Genomic DNA, 22,465 nt, shown 5'->3' on the forward strand with positions numbered 1-22,465 from the left:
TCTAGAGGGTCCCAAGGGCTAACCAGTCTCCTAACCTTTGCCAACTCTGAGAGGCTCAACTCCTCATTGCATCTTCAAAGCCAACAATGGCTATGAGTGTGTGTGTGTGTGTGTGTGTGCGCGCGCGCACGCGCACGCGCACGCACTGAGGCTTGAACTCGGGGCCTCTCTCTCTTTGTTTCTCTCTAAAGGCTGGTATTCTACCACTTGAGTCCCACCTCTGCTTTCAACTTTTTGTTGGATAATTGGAAATAAGAGTCTCATGGACTTTCCCATCCAGGCTGGCTTCTAACCTCAATCCTCAGACCTCAGCCTTTTGAGGCGCTAGGATTTTAGGCATAGGCCACCTGTGCCTGGTTTGCTGTGAGTCTTCATGCGGATGAGGTCACAGGTACATGAAATCCATCAAGCTGCATACTTTATTGTGTATGAGTGAAATCTAAGGAACACTGGAAGTCTATGTTTTTTTAAAAATAATATTTATTAATTTATTGCCAGTCCTGGCACTTGGACTCAGGGCCTGAGCACTGTCCCTGGCTTCTTTTTGCTCAAAGCTAGCACTCTACCACTTGAGCCACAGCACCTCTTCTGGCCTTTTCTATATATGTGGTGCTGAGGAATCGAACCCAGGGCTTCATGTATACAAGGCAAGCACTCTTGCCACTAGGCCATATTCCCAGCCCCTGGAAGTCTATGTTTTACAATGGGAAACCACAGTGAGATTTAAGCAATTTTGTGATGTAATCTGATGTTCATTTGGGAAAGATCACTATCTGCTGATTAGAAAATGGGTGAGAGGTAAGAGATATTGCACTTGGCCTGAAGACAGACAAAAGGTGCCCTGGTCTTGGTAAGTACTTGTAGAATTGGCAGAAGTGGGACAATTCAAAGATATTTAGGAGGAATACTCAACGGGATATGATTTGGGAAGTAGTAGATAAAGAAATGGGTAATGGGAGAGTGGATGGATGGATGGATGGGTGGGTGGGTGGATGAGTGAACAGAGTGAGTATTAAACAGGTTGGATGGATGGAATGGGATAGATGGTAGGTGGGTGGGTGATCGATGGAAGGGTAGATGGATGGGTGGGTGGGTAGATGGATGGATAACTGGATGAGTGGATGGATGGGTAGATGAGTGGATGAAATGGGTATGTGACTTAACTGAGTGGATTGATAGATGGTGGGTGGGTAAATGAACAGGTGAATAGGAACAGAGCGATGGAAGAGAGGGTGGGTGGGTGGAGGGATGGATGGATGGATGGGTGGGTGGATGGATGGATGGATGGTGGATAGATGGATGGGTGGGTGGGTGGATGGATGGATGGATAATTGGATGGGTGAGTAGATGAGTGGCTGGAGTTGGTATGTGACTCAACAGAGTGGGCGGATGGATAGATGGGTAAGTGTGTGGGTGGGTGATAGATGAAAGGGTTGATAGATGGGTGGATGGGTGGATGGAGTGGGTATGAGACTTGATAGATTGGATGGATAGATAGGTAGTTGACAGATGAGAAGGCTGACAGATGGGTGGATGGGCAGATACGTAGGTGTATGAGAAAATGAATGGGCGAGTGAATGGGTGAGTAGGTGGATGGACAAACACCATCAAGAGGGTAGATTCTCCACTCTGGTTGTTTGTGTCCAGAAAGTGCAGATGAATCACAGTAGTCAGTAAACACACTCACTTCCCCCTGAGACATCTGTGTTTACACTCCCATAGCTCCCCAGTGCCCCAAGGAGAAACACTAGTTACTACAAAGCCCATTGGGGAGTAGAGGCTTACAAATAGGCTGGCTTAATGAGACGCGGGATCTCCCAGTCCTCTGGGCATTATTGGGAACATGCTGGTGATACCCAAGCCTATGCAGGGTAAAAATGCTAAGGGGCAGCACCCAAGTCCTAAGTGGGAATGGAAAAAGCTCCCAGAACTTCCTCTTGGGTGCATCAGATTTGTGCCATTACCATCACCAAAACCACCACCACCTCTTCCAGCATCTCCACAGCCCCTCAGGACGGTCATAGTGAAGGGGGTGGCGATGTGGGAACTGCTTACCTCGTGGATGGGCCCTCCACATACCTGGGTGATGGCTGACCTCAGATGGCCAGCACAGCCATGGGGATCAGCCTCCACTTTTGCCCATTCATGTTGTTTCACAGTAAAAGGGCCCCGGAAAGCACTCCAGATACATGAAAAGCAGCTGTCAGCAGAGCAAGAGGGGCTGAGATCTTCCTCAGAGAAGCCTCAAGACCTGCAGCTGGCTCCAAGGGGCCCACACTCTAATTCACGTGCATTTCCCAACCTTGCAACTGGCTAATTTCTCTCCCTGTGGGAGTCTGACAGTTCAGTCTCCAGAGCTTGGCCTCAGCTCCCCAGGCAGGCTGAGTCTGTGCTATTTGGGTAAACAACGTCCCGCTCCTTGGTTGTCACAGACAGACTTATTTACCTTGTGGCACAGAAAGGACTGAGCGCTGAGAATCATTCCTTCCCACGGGTCCCTGTCAGTGGGAAGGACTCCAGGCAGGAGATAGCTTCCAATGACACTTAGGGACAGAAGACTCAGCCTCTGGGGGTGAGCAATGATCTCACACCAGCTATGGGGATCCCAAACTGGGTACCACAAAATCACAGTCACTATCTCTGAGACTTGACTTTTTTTCCCCCTGATACTGGGACTTGAACTTAGGGCCTGGGTATTATCCCTTAGCATTTTGACTCAGGGCCAATGCTCTACTCTTTCAGCCACATCTCTGCTTCTGACTTTTTTGATAGCTAACTGGAGATCAAAGTCTCATGGAGTTTTCTTCCCAAGCTAGCTTCAAATCATGATCCTCAGATCTCAGCCTCCAGTGTAGCCAGGATTACAGGTGTGAGCCACCAGCACCCGGTCTGTCTGGATTTTCTATACTTGAGAAATGCTAGAGTCACCATAGGTCAGAGCTATGGTTTCATCTAGTTACCCTATACCTTGCATCTAGCAGAAAATATAGTCATCAGAGCATGTTCAGCCATGAGCAGACACTTAATACTTTAAAACCCAGCATGCTTTGGATTCTTCCAGTCTCTGGCCTGTGTGTCTAGAAGGTTCTCTCTCTCAGGGGGTAGTGCACTCTGGGGCAGTCTCTGGCCTGGGAATTCTGCATTTGTCCTTCTGCAGCCAGCCCTACCTCATCTCAATCACCAGCCAGGCTCTCCCAGTCTGCGGCTGCTGGGAGCTCAGTCTGGGGCAGGGTACAGCTGTGCCAGCTGTTGGAGAGAGATTACACGCTGAAGCTGGGCTGTGACTCACATTCCAATAGCAGGGGAAAGGCACAAAAGTTACACACCACCTTTGGGGTGCCCAAAATCATCTTTTCATCTTACAATATGTTTGGCTTGCAGAGCGAGGGGCAGACGGGGAGGTAGGGGGCAGGGGAGATAGAGGAGGCGGATCTTTCTCCAGTCTAGTCTGCCTGTCATGCACACACACACACATACACACACACACGCGCGTGCTATGGCTTCTAATAACAACACTCAGCATTTAATCAGCCCCTTTGTGGAAGCCAACGATGTGACACTCACTAATTAGTTAATCCACACAGCCCCCCTGGGAGGAGGGGCCATGTTATTATCCCCACTGAGACTCAGAGGGAAACTGAGGCCAGAGTGCGAATTTGGCATGGAGCTGAGGGAGCACAGCCTGACAGCTGGACCGGGACCAGTCTCTGACTTGCCTTTGGCGCTTGTCCTCCCCAGCTACAGTCTGCTCATGGCCCTGGTGACTAGCTCCAAAGATACCTGACTATGCTGGGTCATAATTGGGCCAGAAAGTTCTTTGAGGGGCAGCCAAGCATGGCGGCTGCACCTGCTCAGATCCCCAGAGAGTGCTCAGAACCAGCCACCCTTTATGGACAGTTGCCTCCATGGGGTCCCAGAAGTGGGGGTGGAGGGGACACCCATATCTTCTATAGACACGATGTCTGCTTCCTAGGCACAAGCTCTGGCGTTTGACTGTGCAGGCAGTGGCTTTAGAATGGAAAAGGGGCAATATTTCCAACAGGAAGCCCCATGGTGACTCTACCAGGTTGGGAACTGGGAATGGTAGGTGGACATTTAGGGATCTTGAGACAGAGCAAGGAGAGAAGGAGAGGGAGGAAGGGGGAGAGGTGAGAGGGGGCGAGCAGACAGGTAGAGAGAATAAGGAGAGAATGAGGACAGAGAGAGAGAGAGAGAGAGAGAGAGAGAGAGAGAGAGAGAGAAGGAGGAGGAGGAGGAGGAGGAGGAGGAGGAGGATCGGACAGGTAAAGCCCAGCGTGTCGTGGAGTGGCTCCCAGGTAGATGTGGTTAAGGCCTGCTGGAGATGAGACTCCGCTCTGAGGCTTGAAGACTTAGGTCAGCCTGCCAGGCAAGTGAGATGCAGGCGGGAAGTACTCTCAAGTGGAATAGTCAGAGAAAGGAAATCGGACCTGCCTTAGATGCAAACATAACCCCCCCCCCCCCAGCCTCCTGCCTCTCCTTGCTTGTGAGTGGAGTTACTGCTGCTTAGTTACTGATATTGTTGAAGATGACTACATAATTAACCAGTCTCTTTCTTCTTTTCTTTGTCTATATGGTGTTTTTTTTTTTTTATCTAGTACCTCAAACACACAAAGCACACTCTACCACTGAGTTGTATCTGTTTCATTATTTAATTTTTCCCATACTGGGGCTTGAACTCAGGCCTGGGCCCTATCCTTTTAGTTAGTTAGTGTTTGTGTCCACTGAAAGCTGGAGCCGCACCTCCATTTCCAGTGAATTGGAGATGTGAGTTTCATGGATTCTCCTGCCCCGGCTGGCTTTGAGCTGCAATTTTCAGATCTCAGCCTCCTGAGGAGCCAGATTACAAGTGTGAGCCGCAGGGGCCTGGCTTTGACTTAACATCTTTTTAAACAGGAATACTCACAATTGGAAACCTTTTTCTTCTTGTTCCTTTTCCCCAGAGCTGCTGCTTCTCAAGTTTTAATGTGCCCCGGGGACTTGGGGATCCGGCTGCATTTCTTGCAAGTTCCTGATGATGTCAGTGCCCCACAGGGAATTGTGAGAGTTCAAAGAATACATTGGTAATGGATAAGCAGGAATGCACAGATGGCATCTCAGAAGAATTGTGCAGGGGTGGGCATCACCTGAAAGACCTAGAACAACAATGGCCTCGTGTAGCACCTCAGGAGGTGGCTGAGCAGCGACTGGTGGGGACTTATTTGGTAAGGACCAAAGGAGGACTGGGAAGGAGGAGGTGGAAGGATACACATGTATGCATGTAGGCTGGTTGTGGGCTGTAGGCAGGGGGCAGCTAAGGTGTGGACTGGAGTAGGCCATCTTTGGAGTGGCTGCTCTGGTGGTGATCTCTTCTTTGGGGAGAGGGTGGGTTTTGTATTAGTCCCTGGCCGTAAGTAATTCATCTTGACCTACGCTCGACCAACACGATTCATTCTTCTAGAGCTCTAGAGGCCAAGAGTTGTTAACCCTGGCTGTTTCTGCTAGATGTGGTGGTGCACACCTGTAATCCCAGCCCTCAGGAGGCTGAAGCAGAAGGATTATGAATTCAAGGCCAGTCTGGACCATATAACATGTTCTAGGTCACAGTAAGACCCTATCTCTAAAACAAAACAACCCTCAAAAACTGGGGCTTTAGCTCAAACAGTAGATAGATCATGTGCCTAGCAAGTGTGAGGCCCTAAGTTTAAACCCCAGGACTGTCAACAGAATTAAAACATATGATAGGGGCTGGGAATGTGGCCTAGTGGCGAAGAGTGCTTGTCTCCTAAAACATATGATACCTGGCTGGTTTATTTTTTAAATTCTAGTTAATTGCAATGTTCTAGAAATCAAGCCTCTGGGCTACAACTGCTACAGACAGTTCTTAGGAAGGCAGCGAGAAGCTGCTGGACCCAAAGTTTCACCTGTCAAGGTAACCTGGGGGAGGGAGGGAGGGGCAGGCTCAGGCTCCACCTCCTTACACACACCTCCGTGTATTCCCACTCCTACTGGACCGCAGCCACCCACCTTCACTTCTTGGAGTGACAATGAGAGTCCAGGAAACATTTTAGAGGCCATTCCTTCATGAAGCACGTTACTGCCCTTTCTGCTCTCATGAATTTTAGACTTGGCTGAGTCTCCCGTGACCACTAAACCCTGCACTACATTCAGTGCTCTTTCTCTTCTTCCCCCTACCCCCTCCTCCTCTTCCTCTTTCTTTTTCTTTCTTTCTCTCCGCCCCCCCCCCTCATTTTTGGTGCCAGCACTGGGGCTTGAACTCAGGCCCTGGACACTGTCCCTTAGCTTCTTTGCCGATGCTCTACCATTTGAGCCACACCCCCACTTCCAGTTTTTGAGAGGTTAACTGGAGATTAGCGTCCCACGGATTTTCTTGCCCAGGTTGGCTTGGAACCTGGATCCTCAGAACTCAGCTTCCTGAGTAGTTAGGATTGCAGGGTAAGCCACCAGCGCCCGGATTCCGTGTCCCTACTAAGGGCTGTGCAGGCGCTGTCTGGGCAGTGGCCGGCTTAGACTCTCTTGGGAACCTCCCTTCCCCTGGGGGGTGGGGGGAACTGGGGTCCTTGAGGGCAGGGGCCCCAGGGGCTGCTTCTCCTTACACCCGCCCACTTGTGGGGTTCTGCACAGCTCATGGACGCAAGCGGTGCCCCTCGCCGAAGAGCAGCTTTCAGGAAGGCGTGTTAAGTAACTTGCAGCGTGAATGAATGGGCGTGTGTGCAGAACGGGAGGGGCGCGTTTCTTCTTTTACCCAAATTTTCCAGGCTGACCTCGGCAAGCGTCCCTCTGGATGCCGGGCACGAGGCCGGACCCGATGGGAGGTGGAGGAGAGGGGGCAGATGACGATGATGATGCGCTCCGACTCCTCGAGCAGTGTTGTCACACACGCGCGCACACACACACACACACACACACACCGGAGGTGGAACCCATCTCTCCTCCTTCCCCCAAATGAACCAGTTCTGCAGGGATTCTACTTGCTATTTTTCCTCTCCCACGCTAAACCCGGTCACGAGGGGCCTGAAGGAGGAGGGGGGACTCAGGCAGCTCTCATTACCGCATGCAATGCGGTGGGTCCAACTCCTCCCATCTGCCCACGGAGCCCCCGCCTAGGCCAGGGCCCCGCGCCCACTGCCCCCACGCACCACCGGGGCCCGCGCGCGCGCACGCAGCCAAAAGGCTCCGGCTCGCCCGGGCCTCGGCGCCGCTCCCCTCCCCGACGCCAGGGGGCGCTGCCGCGCCGCGGCCGTCGCCATGGTCACCGCTGGCAGCGGAGTGGGTTTTACGTAAAGGACGCAGCGTCCCCCCGTGGGGCGGAGGCGGCCTTCGCGCCGGCGTCGGCGCCCTGCGGAAGCGGCGTTAGTGAATCGGGGCCTTGGGGAGCCCAGGATGGAGGTGGCGGTCGCGGCGGCGGCGGCGGCGGCGGCGGCGGCGGCGGGCCGAGCCCTGCGGCGGGCGGGAGGTAAGGGGAAACCTTGGGCGCGGCGGGCCGCGAGCCCGGGGCGCGGGCGCGGGCGCGGTGCGGGCGGCGCGGCAGGCTGGGCAGTGCCCGGGACGCGCGGTGCCCGGCCCGACGGGTCCGCGGGCGGAGGTGCAGCTGCCACGCGCGCCCCGTGGCAGGTGTGAGGTCCGCAGTGCCTCGGGCACGGGGGAGGGGGGTTGTGCACGGTGACATCGTGGCACGGGTGTGGGCAGCGTGGATCCGGCCCCGGGCAGCGTGATGTTCCGGGCACGCGTGTCAGGAGACTCACCCCCGCCTGGGTGTGAGGCGGGCGCAGCCCCCCCGTGCAGGTAGGTGACGCGCACGGCGCCGGGGCTGGGTCAGGGTGAGTGCCCGGGGGACGGGAGGGGGGCCCCCCCGCCGGTGAGACCGCGCCATGGGCACACGCGCGTGGAAAAGTGCTGCCTTGGCCTGGGTGTCAGGAGGGCTCTGGCCTTAGTCTTGACACGGTCTGGAGCCACAGCTCCGGGGACAGGGGGGGCTTGGAGGATCCGTGGGCACAGCGTGATTTGAACCCCAAGAGTGACTATGAGAAATGCCTTAGACTTCGTGCGATGCCATTGTGTGTGGGGAGAACTGACGGTCCACAGTCCCTGGTGGAAGAGAGGATGGCCGTGGCCATTGCCTCTGCCACGGGGCCCAGCGTGGGTGCACTGGACTGCAAGAAGGTTGGTGTCCTTTATAAACAGATGTGAATGAGGAATACTGGGAGATCATGGTGACCCAGAACCAAGACCCAGCCAGGTAGCATGTGTTGTTCGAGGGGGCTCCTGAATCCATCCCACTTTGGAGAAGATGGGAGGGGTGAATGGCTCTCATTGGTGGTCCCCTTCCCGGGACATGTCAGAACCAAAAAGGTGCATTAAGCCAGCAGGTGAGCGGGCTCTCGATCTGTCAGTGGGTCCCTGGGCTCTTGCCTACTCGCTGGGTTCACGGGGTTCACTTCTCCCTATCAGGAAGTTGGGTCTCTTTTGATGCTTTGGAAAACCTTTCTGTCCAGAGGTCCACTTTGGAAGGGGGGTGGGGGGAAGTGATGCTTACAAAAAAAGAAGCTTCAGTCACCAGGAGTAGGCTGGGATTTTGCCCATCTTCACCCTGCTCACCAATCCTTTGGGAAGGTTTGGGTGAGGTGTCGCCTGGTGACCTACTTCACAGAAGGGCCATTTCCAGATCCCCAGAGACATTGTAGGGTGTGGAGGAGATCTTCCAGGCTTTGTGGATCTCTTAGAAAAGTGGTATTGGGTGGGTCTGGGAAAGGCTTTTAGTAATGAATGCCTAAGAAGGCTGAGAGGTTTTGGAGATGGCGGTGTGGTTGCTCATTTGCCCAAGTGATTCTACTGGATTTCCTCACGCTGGCGTGCTGTCTGGGGCGTTTGGGTCCAGATGACTTGAATTCCAGTCTTGGCTGTGTGACCTTGAGCAGATCACTTCACTTCTCAGAGCCACTTTACCCAGCTGTTGGTCACAGAGAGTGAAAGTGGGGAGAGTCCACGTGGGAACCCTCTGCAGACAAGACTGAGGTCAGGGCTTCTCCTCAGGTAAAGGGACCAGGTGGCTGTAGCAAATGGCAGTGTGGACTATGATTGGGGAGGAAGGGAGCGGAAGGTCAAGGGCCTGTCATGAGGAATTAGAGGCCCTGAGCGGTCTTGCTTCTGGTAGGAAAAGTGGGATCTGTTGACACTGTGAGTCAGCTACTGAGCTGGAGCCAGGCCCTGGGTCTCCCGAGGACGGTTCGAGTGTGGCCATCGTAACTGTGGAATCCTGGCCCACACAGAAGGAGCCTTTGGCCCTTGGGCTACAGACAGGCTTCATCCTCTGGGAAGGTCTGGGGGGTGTCGGCGGCTGACAGATCTAGGGTACCTGTGTGGGAGGGAGACTTGGGAAGTGTGTGTGTTTTCTCATGAGAATTTCCCTTGGCTCCCAGTTCTGAGAATGGTGGGGGTGGGAGTAATCATATCAGCGATTGGGAGGAAGGGGGGAAGCTGCGGCCCTGAGGAAAGTGAAGTGGATGGGAGCGTCTACCCAGTGCACTCAGGGCTTGCTGGTCCTGCAAGGGAGGTTGAGGCCCCAGACACACGGTGGGAGAGATAGATGGTCCTCCTTAGAAGGTAATCCGACAGGTGCGGTGGGCATTCTCATGACACCTCTCCTGATGTGCTGCAACATCTGGTTGAAGGCCCTTCCCAGGTAGCGAAGTTGAGCCTCTCACCCCCACCGATGGTAGCTTTGGTGCCAGGCAATGTATGTCTGCTAAACAGGGCTCATTTCTCAAACGTTCCATGTGATTGTCGGCTGTAGACAGCGGCCCGTTTCACAAGCTTTACTCCCGGAGGCAGAACGTTCTTGCCTTGTGTCCAGGCTGCAGTGTCCAAACCATGTGAGTTGAAGGAGGACATGTGCCCTGCCAGGCCCAGGGTGGTGCACTGACCGCCCCCCCCCCCCCCCCCGTGCTGGAGACTCGCCCTGTCCCAATGGCTGCCAACAAGACACTGCCTGGCATTGCAAGTGTTTTCATGGTCACTCCAGGGCTGGTGCGAGGGGCGTTTGAGGCCCTCTTCGTGCTCCTGCAGTGCCTTTCTGTGTCTTGGGGGAATGATTTGGCATGTCAGCTCCTCCCTGGAAAGCGCTGGGAAATCGAGTCCGCGCAGGAGGAAAACCTCCAGCCTCCCTGCCAGGAATACGCCGTGCTCAGGTCCTCTCAGCTCACCCTCCGCACCGCCGCCCGTTGCTTCTGAGTTGTGGCTCAGCCTTATGGTCTGGGGCTTCAGGAACCCTTTGCCGCCACCCCTTGCCATCTGCTTGGGGCGTTGGGATTCTGCCCAGCTCGGCAGGCGGGGCAGATCGAAAGATGTGGGGAGGAGGAATTGGCCTCAGCTCCCCCAAAGTACAGCAAGCTTTCTGACCTAATCTTGGGGTGGTGGTGGGAGAGAGAGGATCTGAGGCCATAGAGAACCCAGACAGGTGACCAAGATGTTGTATCCAGATGTTAGTATGGACAGACTCAAGGAGCAAGTGGCATGGGAGTGGACATCAAGTGCCCTCCAGAGCTGATGCGGGTGGTTTTGGTTTTTGTTTTTTTTCCCCAATTCTGTTCTTTTTTTTTTTTTTTGGTCCATGTTTCTCCAAAAGTTGCTTTACTCAGCTTCTGGCAACCTTTTCTTCCTCAGCTGCCCATAAATCATTATGCCAGGCTGCTGTGCTTGAGGGGTGCCAGAGAACGGGGCAAAGCCGGCCAGCAGATGCTGATTAGAACTGGGGGGCACCAGGTCAGCTGGCTGTGGCTTGAAGGTGTGTCCCCAGGCCAGAGGGAAACCTCAGTGGTTAATCACCTGTGGGTCTAGCCTCTATCTCGGGCAATTCCTCACCAGAATGGCTTTACATTACCCTCCAGCGGCGCGGGCAAGGAGCGCTGGGGGAAATATCAACGAGTCTGTGGTCAGGGAAAGATAAATCTCTTACAACCACGGCGCCCGGGACGGGGGAGGATGTGGTTTCCTCCCCTGGAGCGCAGGGCTGAAACCTGTTCATCTTCATTTTCTTTCTTCCTTTCTGATCCAGACTTGGGCGATGCTTCATCTTTGGGGTTAGATGGGGAAGTAGAAAGGGGGGAGGGGCCGGATCAGCTCTGGAAGACCCAGAAAGTTGCTCAGAAATCGTGGGAGAAGGAGGTGGATGGAAGCTGGGGACCCTGTGGGTGAGGGGGTGAGGGTGTCGTGGTTGAGGAACCCGGGGATGGGCTGTCCCCTCCACAAGGGCGCACGTGTGTGAAGCCGCACACGTCTGTGGGATGTGAGGGGTGAGGGGGTGTGAGCGGCTGCTGCCGTGGGAATTTGTGGGCTCCAGTGTCTGGCTGGCCTGGTGGCGGTGGGTGTATGTGGAATGGGGTGTTGCTGGGCTCCCAGCAGCCTCCGGAGGGAACAGCGGAGCCCAAGGAGGGGGTGGCCTCGTTGGTGGGGAAGGGACATGGTTGGGGGGGGGGGAATTCATACTTCCCGTGATTATGCTTTCTCTGTATTTCTTTATTTTTTGTCAATCACGGGGCTTGAACTCAGGGCCTGGGTGCTGTCCCTGAGCTCTTCTTGTTCAAGGCTAGTGCTCTACTGCTTTGAGCCACAGCTCTGGCTCTGGTGGTTACTTAGAGATAAGTCTCACGGACTTCTTTTTTTTTTTTTAATTTACTTACTTTTATTTAGCACGATACAAAACAAATTTAGTGGTTGTAGAAAATTCTGTTGTCCAGGTGTCCATGATTTATGAGAGGTACACATGGTCCAAATCAAAAATAATTTTCACCTCTGCCCACCTCTGCCCTTCTTTCTGCTATTTGAGCACAGAGTTAGAGACAAAACACTGTCTCACAGACTTCTGCTTGGGCTGGCGCTTTGAACCTCGATCCCCAGATCTCAGCCTCCAGAGTAGCTAGGACTACAGGCGTGTGCCACCTGTACCCTGCCTTCTCTGTATTTCTTAGAAGGAAGCCCAGGCTGGAAGTGTGGCTCTGAACCAGCCATCTGTGAACTACCTGGGGGCAGCTCACACACGCCCACCTCCTTTAGGCAGCTAAACATAGGACGAGGAGTAGCGGTGGTGACCGAGATCTGAGTCTTGTTCTCTTTCCACACCTCAGTTTCCTTATCTGTCAAATGGGGACAGTCTCCACCCCACCCCACCCCACCCCAACAGACTTGTAAGAATTCCACCAGGCATTGTAAGAATTCCACCACCAAAGTCTGGCAAGCAGACATTCCGCTCAAAGCAAGCACTCAGCGAGTGCTCTGGGCTCTGGCAGCCAGAATCCTTCTTCACCAAAAAGGGTTACGTCATGATCGGCATAGTTTAGCACAGAGGTGTGACGGGTCCTGTGTTCCTCCCTGGCCTGGAAGTAGAACCCGCTTATCTGCCAGGTAGGGTTGCGAAAGGACAACCAGTTACTCTGGCATCACCTCCTCGAGACTCAGGGGCAGTTATTTCTGGAACACCTGCTGATGAGCCTGGAGCTAGATGGCATGGATTCTGCCCTCAAGGGATTCAAAAACCTCCTGGGAAGGCACTGTATTTGTAGAAAGAAGTGGGTGCTACCGGAGGTCAGATAAGAGGAAGTCATTCGAACTAGGGGTGATCTGGGGAGACTTAGGTGGCCATGCGTGGCCTTTGACCCAAATTCCCTCAGGACCAGCAAGAATGAACGCCAGAAAAGATGCTCCTGGGGGAGGAGGCACAGGGGGTCACCCGTGGCCGGGAAGGTGAGCTGCGGCGGGAGCTGGGTCCCCAGGGTCACAACAGGGGGACCAGAGGCTGGGGCTCCACCTGCAGAAAACTTGCCAGTCACTGAGCTGTCCTGAGCCAGGGGGTAGGATCCGATACCCTCCTGCAAGAGGCATCTGGCAGCAGGTGCCAGAGGGGGAGGGGACTGGAGCGGGGAGCAGGGGGTGGGGAGGGCGGGAGGTCTATGCTGAGGAAGCAAAGTCTGTCGAGCTGTAGAGGGGAGGTAAGCAGGCTCGGCAAAAGGTGGGAGGCAGGGCCTGGAACACTGTACCGGTTGCGTCTGACCAAGGGATTTCCCCCTCCAGCTCCCGGCTTTGACCTTCAGTTAGTGACTTCTGTGGTACCAGGCCAGGGTGTGAGAGGGGTGGTGGGGTTCGGGGAGAGGGGGTGTCTTTCAAAGATCCCCACGAGGCTCTCCATCCCCGAGGGCCACACAGAGGGGTTCTGATGTTGCTGGCACTTATTTCCAGTCGTCTGATCATTTTTCTCACCAAATTACCCCTTAAAATTTTGCCTGCCTGAGTTCAGCCCAGGAGGTTACTATTCTGGGAAGTTTCATCAAAACGGCTTTCAACAGTAGAGTTCTTTGAGCTGGGGGCTGGGTGGGAGGGAGTGCAGGACCCTGGCTTCCTAGCAGCGGAACTTTTGAGGTGTTACTGGAGCCTGACACCTGGTTCTAATGCCTCCCCAGTAGACTCATTGTCTTGGTCTCTTATGGAGCCATTTAATTAATTTATGATTGATGTTCCTGGACTCCCACTCAAGGTTCATTCATTATTGATATGCCTTCATTATGGGCCCTGCCCCTCCCCCCCTGGTGGACAGACCTCCTGGAGGGTGGGCTTCGTGCCCCTGGCCCCAGAGCCCCAGGCTGGGCTTGTGTCAATCCTTTCAAGCTTGGGGTTTAAGAAGGCACCAGGAGTTTATCTATAGGAGTCTTTGCTTGGCCACAAAATAACAATGATGACAATCATGGTGATGGTAGTTTGCATCTGTGAGTGCTTCAGGGACTGAATCCAGCTGAAGGACAGAGAACGGACGTCCTCCACATGGCCTCTTCTTATAGAAGGCTTGGAGAGGGTTGAGTCACGCCTGCTCAGGAACACACAGAAGTCTGGTGGAGAGCCAGGGTCTGCACTTGGTCCAGAGTCACAGCCACACCCTGCCTCTCCTGGTGTGGGGGGGGGGGCGGGGTCGGGGGCTGCTCAAGCCACCTCCAGGAAGCCTTCCTTTGTGTCCTGGGGTCACCGTGAGATTGTGCGGGGGGCGGGGGGGCTGCACTCCTGTGTGGCCTTCCTCCCTGAAGAGCGAGGACCCAGGTGACCTCGTGCTGGCTGCGCACTGATACCGGTGCCATGCTAACCACGTGCCTCTCGGTGCATCTTGGCTCCTCTCACGCTCTTAAGCTCCCAGGGGAGCAGGTGGCATGAGCCCATTTTATAGATGACGTTTAGAAATGTGCCCCGCTGAGGTGAGGCGGGGCCTGCGCCCACAGGCTCCCCTGGAATTTGCTTCTCTCCCCATCTCCTGCTTATTTGTCCGGTCTTGTTTATAAAACGCGCCTTCCCTGCCTCCTGTCTGGCCTGTGTCAGGCTCCCTTCTTTGCTGGGGGGGGGGGGGTGTGGAGGTTCAAAAGTGCCCACTCCCATAGGAGGGGTGATTTGGGAGAGAGGGCATGGAATGTGGGGTCGGGCCCCCGTTCTCGGCACTGTTGGATGCGTTGTTTATCATCCTTTCAAAGCCTCGGCCGCCCTGTTGGTGTAGCGGCAGCAGTGATGTTTATGCTCGCTGGCTGCGGCATGTTCAAGGCTGGATGGAAGGGGCTTGGGGAAGATGGGCTGGCGGAGGGTTCAGACTTTGTGGCCTGTCAGGCCAGGGATGCGTAAGGCTGGGCGCATAAACCCAGACCGAGGCCAGCTACACCCACCCTCCAATTCACCCTGGACAGGTTGCGAGAGAATTCTGTGGTTCCCCAGCCACCAGGAACTCGCCCCAGGACCCTGTAGGACCGGGAGAGGGTCAGGAGGCCCCTAGAGGGGGTGCCGGGCCCTGGCCTGGAATCCTAGTTGGCTGAGCCATGTCTGGAAGCACCGAGGGCCCTCTGGGGTTCTGAGCCCTACTTCCCCTCGTCTCCCATGCCTCCTCTTAACTAGGTTGATGCAGGCTGGGTTTGGTGAGGAGGAAAGATGGCTAGCTCCTGGAGCAAGCAGCAGTGCTCTGCCCCCCTCCAAGCATGCGGAAGCCTGGTTGAAGAGGTGAGTCCGGTCGGTGTCCATACAGAAAGCCAGACGCCCGCCAGCCTCCGCGTGCGAGGCAGGATGCCCAGGTCAGCCGCTAGGAATCTACTGCCTTCTCCTCGGAGCTCCACCGGACCCCAGCGACAGGGCCAGGGAGCCGGGGAGCACCAGGGAGCACCGTCGAGTGCCTGGTTAGAGCCCTGGGACGCAACCCATGCTACAAGGCTGCCTGACTCCCCCCACCCCCCCGCCGGGGGCCCTCTGAAGAGGGCTGCACCCTCAGTCTGACTCAGGGCAGGGGTGGGGCAGGCCTGGCACCCGTCACTGGAAAGCTGTGGTCCGGCTGCCGTTAGGTGACGGTCTGTTTCACTTCCCAAGTTTTCTTCCTGCTGCGGGCTGGGATGACATCAGGCTCCTCCGGCACGCCCTGCGGCCAGTTACCACTCCACTCATCCACTCAGCCCCCCCCCCCCACTGCCCTGTGCCCCACTGCTGTTTCTGGGCGGTGGGGGGGGGGGGGAGCATGGAGGCCCTGAGCTCTCAGCTGCAGGGGATTTGTAACCCTCAGTGTCCCGTGTGTCTCCAAGAACCGGCTGCCCCTGAGTGCCTGGGTCAGAGGCTTCTGGTTCATTCTCTCCTGTTTTGAATTGGGTCCAGCAGAGGCCCGGGGACAGAGGCTTCCCCAGGGACACAGCTTCCTCTGAGTCTTTCACTCCTTGGGCAGGCTCCTGACCTCTCTCTGATTCCTCCGCTCCCACATGGGATCCTCTCCCCTCGATCCACATGCCAAGTGCTGTCAGTCGTTCTCAGGACTTGGCTTGAGTGTTCTCTCAGGCCAGGTGGGTGCCAAGGCTGACAGGCCACTCCCTTTCTTGGCATTCGGGCCAGCCTGCCCCACTCCTGCCAGGCCAGGCCTCCTGGACGTCCCTCTCCTGCAGCATCCATTCCACTCCGCAACACTGGCAGGCGCCAGCCGCCCTCTGGCATCTTCCCTGCCCACGCCCGGAGTTCGCCAAGGCTGGCCTTCCCAGCCTGTCCCCCCTTCACCCCCCCGGCTTCTTTTTGGTTCCTTCCCTTTGGCGCCTTTTCCATCCGGCCCTTTCCTTTGTCTAACTTTTCCTCTCCTGGGGCCTTTGTGGGAAGCCGGTTTCTTCCCAGTGCCCCTGTGAGCTTCCCTGGGCAAAGCTGCTCAGCCCCTCGGGCTGTCCTAGGGCTGGGAGGGAACCGCCTAGGGGTCAGCTCATGCATCCTAGACTTGGGGGATGGGGGGGGCGCTCTGAGCTGACCCGCTGACCCCTCGCAGGCAGGAACACAATCAGTCCTCTCTCGTGACTAGGGAAGGACCCAGTGGACACCGGGGCACGGGCACTGAGACTTGAGGTTCCAGCACACCAGCATCTCCTGGTTTGAGGACACCGAGGAGTGGGGCCAGGGTGGCAGTGGGCTCCTGGGAGCCCAGACACCAGCCAGGTGGAGGCTTTTCCACTAGTGGGGCCAAGAAATTCTTCTCATGGGCCCTTTCACTTTTGTACTTCAGAAAACAAACTTGGTCTTCATCTGCCATGTCCCCGGGACCAGGGCCAGGCGGTGAGGAGCCCGGACTAGTTCTGTCACTTGTGACTTCCCGTTAGTGACTGGACCTCCAACGGAGGTTACAGCCCTGACATCAGCCACAACAGCAACACTTCCTGGGGTGTTCTCCCTATTGGGAGTGCTTCAAGTGTTAACAACATGACACAAAGAGCAGTGACACTTGCCCCAGGCCCTTTGCTCAGGACAGTCCCGGGGTCCCTTTGGGAGGGGACGCCCGTGGTGAGCCACAGTGGAACACAAGGACAGGACCTCAGCTTTCCTGAAGAAGAGTCGCGGGGAATGTGCTAGAAGCCTTGGATTTACAGCTGGTGTCTGGCCCCTGCTTTCAAGGTTATCCCTTCCCCCCCCCACCCCACCACCACCACCCCAGCCCAGAGTTTCCACCAAGGGAAGGCCCTCTTTGGCTTCCTTCATTCCCCCGAAGCCCCACGTCCATCCCCCACGTGTGGGTCGGCTGTGGCCAGAGTCCGCTCCCGCATCTGCCTTGCAAGCCCAGCTCTCCACAGACCTCGCATCTCCTGTCCCAGGCAGATGCCTTTCAGGCTCACACTGGATCGTTCCTTACCCCGCATGCCCCCTGCCAGTGCCACTGAGCTGTTTCGGATTGTTCTCCTTGCAGCCTGCCTGCTATACTGTGCAGTTTAATAAACAGGATAATGGAGGCCCTGGGCACCTCAGGAGCTGCCTTCTCTGTTTCTTGGCCCCTTTAGAGAGCCTTACACCCTCCCTTCCCTTCCCCAGGTGAACCCCATTCAGCAGGCTTCTGGGAGCGGTAACTAAGCCAGGCGTCCGGCCCACCACCTGCTCGGTACTTTATAAAAGTTTAACCTTAATGGTGTAATGAACTCCCATCATAAAGCAGCTGGAGCAGTGCATCCTGGGATGTATAAATTATAGGAGCCCTCTGAAGTTGTAATTGGAAATGGCAGCAACTGGAACGTTGAAAGAGGCCGGCCTCACTGGGCTGAACGCAGCTATTCTCTACTTCCTTTCAAAAAGGCACACAGAACTGGGGCTGGCTGCGAAGAAAGAATGTCCTCAGACTAAACTGAGCTCCTGGTTCCTCCGCCCCAGATCCCACTTCCTGCCCCCCACTGTGCCTTTGGGCTTTGGAGGCGGCAGACCCCCACCCGGGCTGCAGACTGCAGACAGAGCAGAGGCCGTGGGGAATGAATTTGGCTTCGCACAGCCAGTGAGGTCAGCTCGGGCCTGCCGTGCAGGGGAGGACCAGGCGGGCACCATTGCCTGCAGCCTGATCTGCAGGTGAAGGGGGCCTGCCTGGGAGGCGAAGGGAGGGGACAGGCCCTGGGGCAGGGCGTTAGGACCGGCTGGCTTCCTGTCACAGCTCCTGCTGTTGGTGGTAGTGAGTCCCTGGCGAGTCATTTCAGTTCAGCTGCTGTCCCCACCTGCACCATGGGGACTCTGTACAGTCACTTGGCCAGCACTCCGCGCGGTGCTGTTTTCACTCTGGCCTATTACAAAGGAAGTTTGCTGATGAAGGCTACAGCTCAGGTCATATGGACTTCCATGTGTACCCCTGACAAGTGCCTGGGTTTCCTTCCTCCCTCCCTTCCTCCTTCCCTCCCTTCTTCTCTTTCACTCTCCTTTTCTTTTTTCCTTTCCTTCTTTCTTGCCCTCCCTCCCTCCTCCCTCTTTCTCTCTCCCTTCCTTCCTTCCTTCCTTCCTTCCTTCCTTCCTTCCTTCCTTCCTTCTTCTTTCTTTCTTTCTTTCTTTCTTTCTTTCTTTCTTTCTTTCTTTCTTTCTCTCTCTCTCTCTCTCTCTCTCTCTCTCTCTCTCTCTCTCTCTCTCTCTCTTCCTTTCCTTCTGTGCCAGTATTGGAGCTTGAACTCAGGACCTAGGCGTGGTTCCTGAGCTTTTTCACTCGAGGCTGGCACTCTACCATTTGAGCCATTCCTCCCCTCCTGTTTTTTGGCTGGTTAATTGGAGATGACAGTCTGGCTTTAGACTGCAGTCTTCAGATCTTAGCCTCCCAAGTAGCTAGGATTACAAGCACGAGCTCCCAGCGCCTGGCTTGAATCTAATTTCTCAAAAGCAGCGGGCTGCTGCTGGCTCATGGACCCGCAGTGGGCCATGCCAAGGCATGGTGTTTGGTGTTTAGCAAGTGCTTGCAGCGATAAACCATCTAGATCAGCGGTGCCCATTGACTGCATCCGCTCAGTACCAGCACCGGCCCAGGTACCCACCTGGGTGTTACTCAACCTGCACCACCACCCAGGGACAGACAAGAAACGCAAACTCTCCCTCATTGCCCATCCATTTGGCTCTGGGAAGGAGCCCTGAGTCCACGATGTGCCCAGCTCTCGAAGCCACACTTCTGCACCCTCGGGTGGGAATCCTGGGCAGGATCACTGCCAGGACAGATAGCTTTTTTTTTTTTTTTTTTTTTTGGGCCAGGCCTGGGTCTTGAACTCAGAGCGTGGGCACTGTCCCTGAGCCTCTTTGTACTCAACAATAGCACTCTATCGCTTGAGCCACAGTGCCACTTCTGGCTTTTTCTGAGTAGTCTATTAAGAGATAAGAGTCTCATGGACTTTTCTGCCCGGGCTGGCTTTGAACTACAACCCTCAAATCTCAGCCTCCTGAGTTGCTAGGATTCCAGATGTGAGCCACTGGTTCCCAGCAGCAGGGTGGCTTTGAGTGTAGTTTAGTCAACCCTAGCACCAGAGCACCACAGGTTCAGCCAGAGTGGAATGTGATAAAATGCAGGTTCCAGGGCCCACCGTGGTCTCCATGATTGAGGTATGCTGGATGAGGACCTGTGAATCAGTATGTATGTCTACATATTTCCCTGATTGATAAAAGCAGACCGTTGAGAATAACCTGAATGTTCATTAAGAGGATGCAGAATATTAGCAGTCAGGAAAATAATAGAGAATCCATCTTCTACCTAGATAGTTGAGTCTTCTGTTGAGAGTTCAGCATTTAGAGGCTATTATGGTCCACAGCCTGCCTTCTGGAGCCTGCAGAGTACTTTGCAAAGTCTTCCCAAGGAATCTGCTATTAGCTGATGGGCTTGGTATCTCGTACAAGTTCAAGTTCGAGTGTCCCTGGGAATCATTTCCTTCCTGAGAGTTGTGGTGAAGGGAAGAACCCCCACTCCCTGCTCCCCAACCCTGTGCATAAAGTGTGGCCACAACCAAGAAGTACTCAGACTTTGGCTTGGTCCTGCTGTTGAACCTGGAGCCCAGAGCAGCCTGGCCCCGGGCCTCCCTGCAGGGGCTTTCTTGCAGCTAGAAGAGGGAAAAAGCCTGAGAGTTGAATGAATAAATTATAGTCATTCTACTGTAAGGCATGAAGATGGCGATGAAAAAAAAGGTTAATTTTTAAAAAGGAAGTTCACTTTTCTAGTTCTGTGGCATGGGAGGGGAGTGGTAAGTATGGCTTGGGCAGAGAAAAAAGAAAGACTTGGAAAAACGTTAATGGTTTCCTAGAGAGATCTCAGGTGATATCTATTTTGCTGTGTTTCTTCTGGCTTCTATTTTCTAGGTAGAACATCGTTCTGTAATAAGAAGGGGGGTGGGGGGAATGTGAGCATAAATCCATCGGGTCCCACGTGGCGACATCCCAGCCTCCCAGGCCCGGTCTGCCTGCATGCAGGGCTGACCCTCGCCCTGCTTCTCACCTCCGGGAAGTCCTGCGTGCTGTCTCTCCTGTCTATTCCTCTGTGCAGATGACAGGGAGGGAAAGTCAAAGCAGGCTTGCAAGACTCTGGGGACAGAGTGCTAATTTCATCACGGTGTCACCCAGATACCCAAACCTCAACTCCAGAGCCTAGGCACATAGGCCGCCTTGAGGATGCCATGGTGGATGAACGAGGCTGTCAAGAACAGGAAAAAGCCCAAAGCGTTGTGCTCTTGAGCGGCTCGGTGCACTGTTGTGGGCTCAGGGTCCTTATCTGTAAAGTTCTGGGGACTCGGGAGGCCCTGGACTCTGGTCTTCCCTAGGCCTTCAGGCTCTGATTTGGGGAGTTGCTCGCCTTCAGACACCTGCCACCCTGCCTGGTTTTTGGAGTAACTTCTGCTCGCTGTGACTGTCTCTCCTGTCTGCCCCTGTGAGGTCTGAGTGGCCACTGTGGCCAGGCCCTCCAGGCCAGGGCTTGAGCAGGGACAGCCAGGCCTCCGTAGCTATAGCTGCAGGATGGAGACGGGTGATTCTGGGACACAGGTGTGTCCCCTGACTGCACAGGGCTGGGCCTCTGAGCCATCCTGAACCTGAGGTTGGCCTCCCTCCCCCCCCCCCCCCCGCCAAGCCCCTCCCCACCCCTCACACCCTACACCCCTCTGCGGCCTCCTGGTCAGGTGTCTGCCTTTCATTCTTTCCTAGCCCCGGCTGCCTTGTGAGCTCCTGCCAGGCTTTGTGTCTGAGAACCCATTCCATCAGCCCCAGCAGCCTGGAGTCTCAGTCCTTTGAGCTACTGTTTTCCATTGAGTGGCTCCGTGGGGAGGGAGAGAGGGTGGGAGAAATCCATTCAAGCATTTGTTTGAAAGACATTTAAGTAAACCCAGGAGATTTGTGTGGTCACATGTTTTCAGTCTTCTTTCAAAAGAGCGGATGGGTTTCTGGATCTCTCCCACCACCCACTTCCTTGCCTGAGGAGTGCAAGAGGCCTGGGCTTCAGGAAGAATCACAGGGAGGGGGAAAGCCCAGCCCCAGCCTGAAGATCAAAGCCGGTGGGGAGCAGGAGAAGCCTGAGCATGAGCTCTGGCTGCCCAGGGAGCACAGGGCCTGGATACCCACAATGCCAGGAAAGCACCTCTGGGCCTCTGTGCACCCTCAACCTGTTACCACCAGAGGCGTCCCAGAGCAGGAGTCGGAAGCTGTGGTGGTGCTCAGCACCCAGGTCGGGGCTGAAGCATGAGGCAGGCTTCTGCTGGCCAGGGGCCCTGCACACGAGGTGAGAGAGATGAGCCATCCTTGCCTTCCTCTTGCTACACACCGTGGTCAGCTCTGCTATTCGTCTTCTCTGACGGCATGGCTGAGCAGTGAGTGGGCCCCAGCCTGGCATTGGTCTTAGGCAATGGTGCTCCTGGGTCTGCTTTCCCACCCTGGTCTTTGAACTCAGAGCACCCCATGACCTCACTGTCCTCATATACATGGTGGGAGGGGGTATAGAGTAACAAGGAGGAGGAGGAAGGAAAAACCATCCCCAGGCAGATCCAGCCAAGGCAGATCCAGCCACAGCCACCAAAGGCGGCCATGCTTCTTCTGTGCACCTCGTGCAGGCACAGGGAGCTGGCGGCCAGGTGGCCCTGAGCACCAACCGGTCTGGTGGGTTTGCGGACCTGGCCATTGCTCTCACTTCTCCAGGGCAGAGATGTCTTGCTCTGAGGCTTTGTACCTGTCTCTCTCCAGCCTTTCTTGCCCCTTTGCCTAGGGAGGGCGTTGGTATTGGCCTTGGCTTTGGCCTCCTCTCCATCCTGTATCCTTCTCTGGATCCAAGACAGCCGTCGGGGTTCTGGCTGGGGTGCTCATGGCCCTGGCAGGGCTCAGCTCCGGCTGTGACTTCTGCATGCCCTGGCCCCGCCTGGCTCCCCTGTCAAGGAGCAGGAAATGGGGGGTGGGGGAGCCCAGGTGTTCCTCTCGCCCCCTGCGGGAGGAGCTGGACGCCCCCTCTTAGGTGTCAGCGAGCAGAGCCTCCCCAGCGGTGGTGCTGGTGCGGGTGCTGGGATTTCCCTGGCTGAGTCACCCTCGGCCTGGCTGTGCCTCCGCCACCGAGGCAGGAGTTATTTGTGAAGGTATCTGTGGTGACAGCGACTCACACAGAGTCCTAGGATCGGGGCAAAGTGGGGGGGGGGGCTCCCCTTCCCTGTAGGTTGTGGGCAGCTCCCCTCCCAGA

General features: G+C 55.5%; 1 protein-coding gene across 1 annotated transcript in view; it reads left to right on the forward strand.

Moving 5' to 3' along the window:
- Positions 1 to 7,356: 7,356 nt before the first annotated feature.
- Positions 7,357 to 22,465, forward strand: part of Dagla (diacylglycerol lipase alpha) — a 59,551-nt gene continuing 44,442 nt past the window's right edge. Inside the window, exon 1 of the mRNA XM_048360629.1 lies at positions 7,357 to 7,474. The gene's annotated coding sequence lies outside the window, so the exon portion shown is untranslated. The remainder of the gene's footprint in view (positions 7,475 to 22,465) is intronic.

Source organism: Perognathus longimembris, chromosome 13 (assembly GCF_023159225.1).
Source record: "Perognathus longimembris pacificus isolate PPM17 chromosome 13, ASM2315922v1, whole genome shotgun sequence".
In the NCBI taxonomy this organism is placed as follows: Eukaryota; Metazoa; Chordata; class Mammalia; order Rodentia; family Heteromyidae; genus Perognathus; species Perognathus longimembris.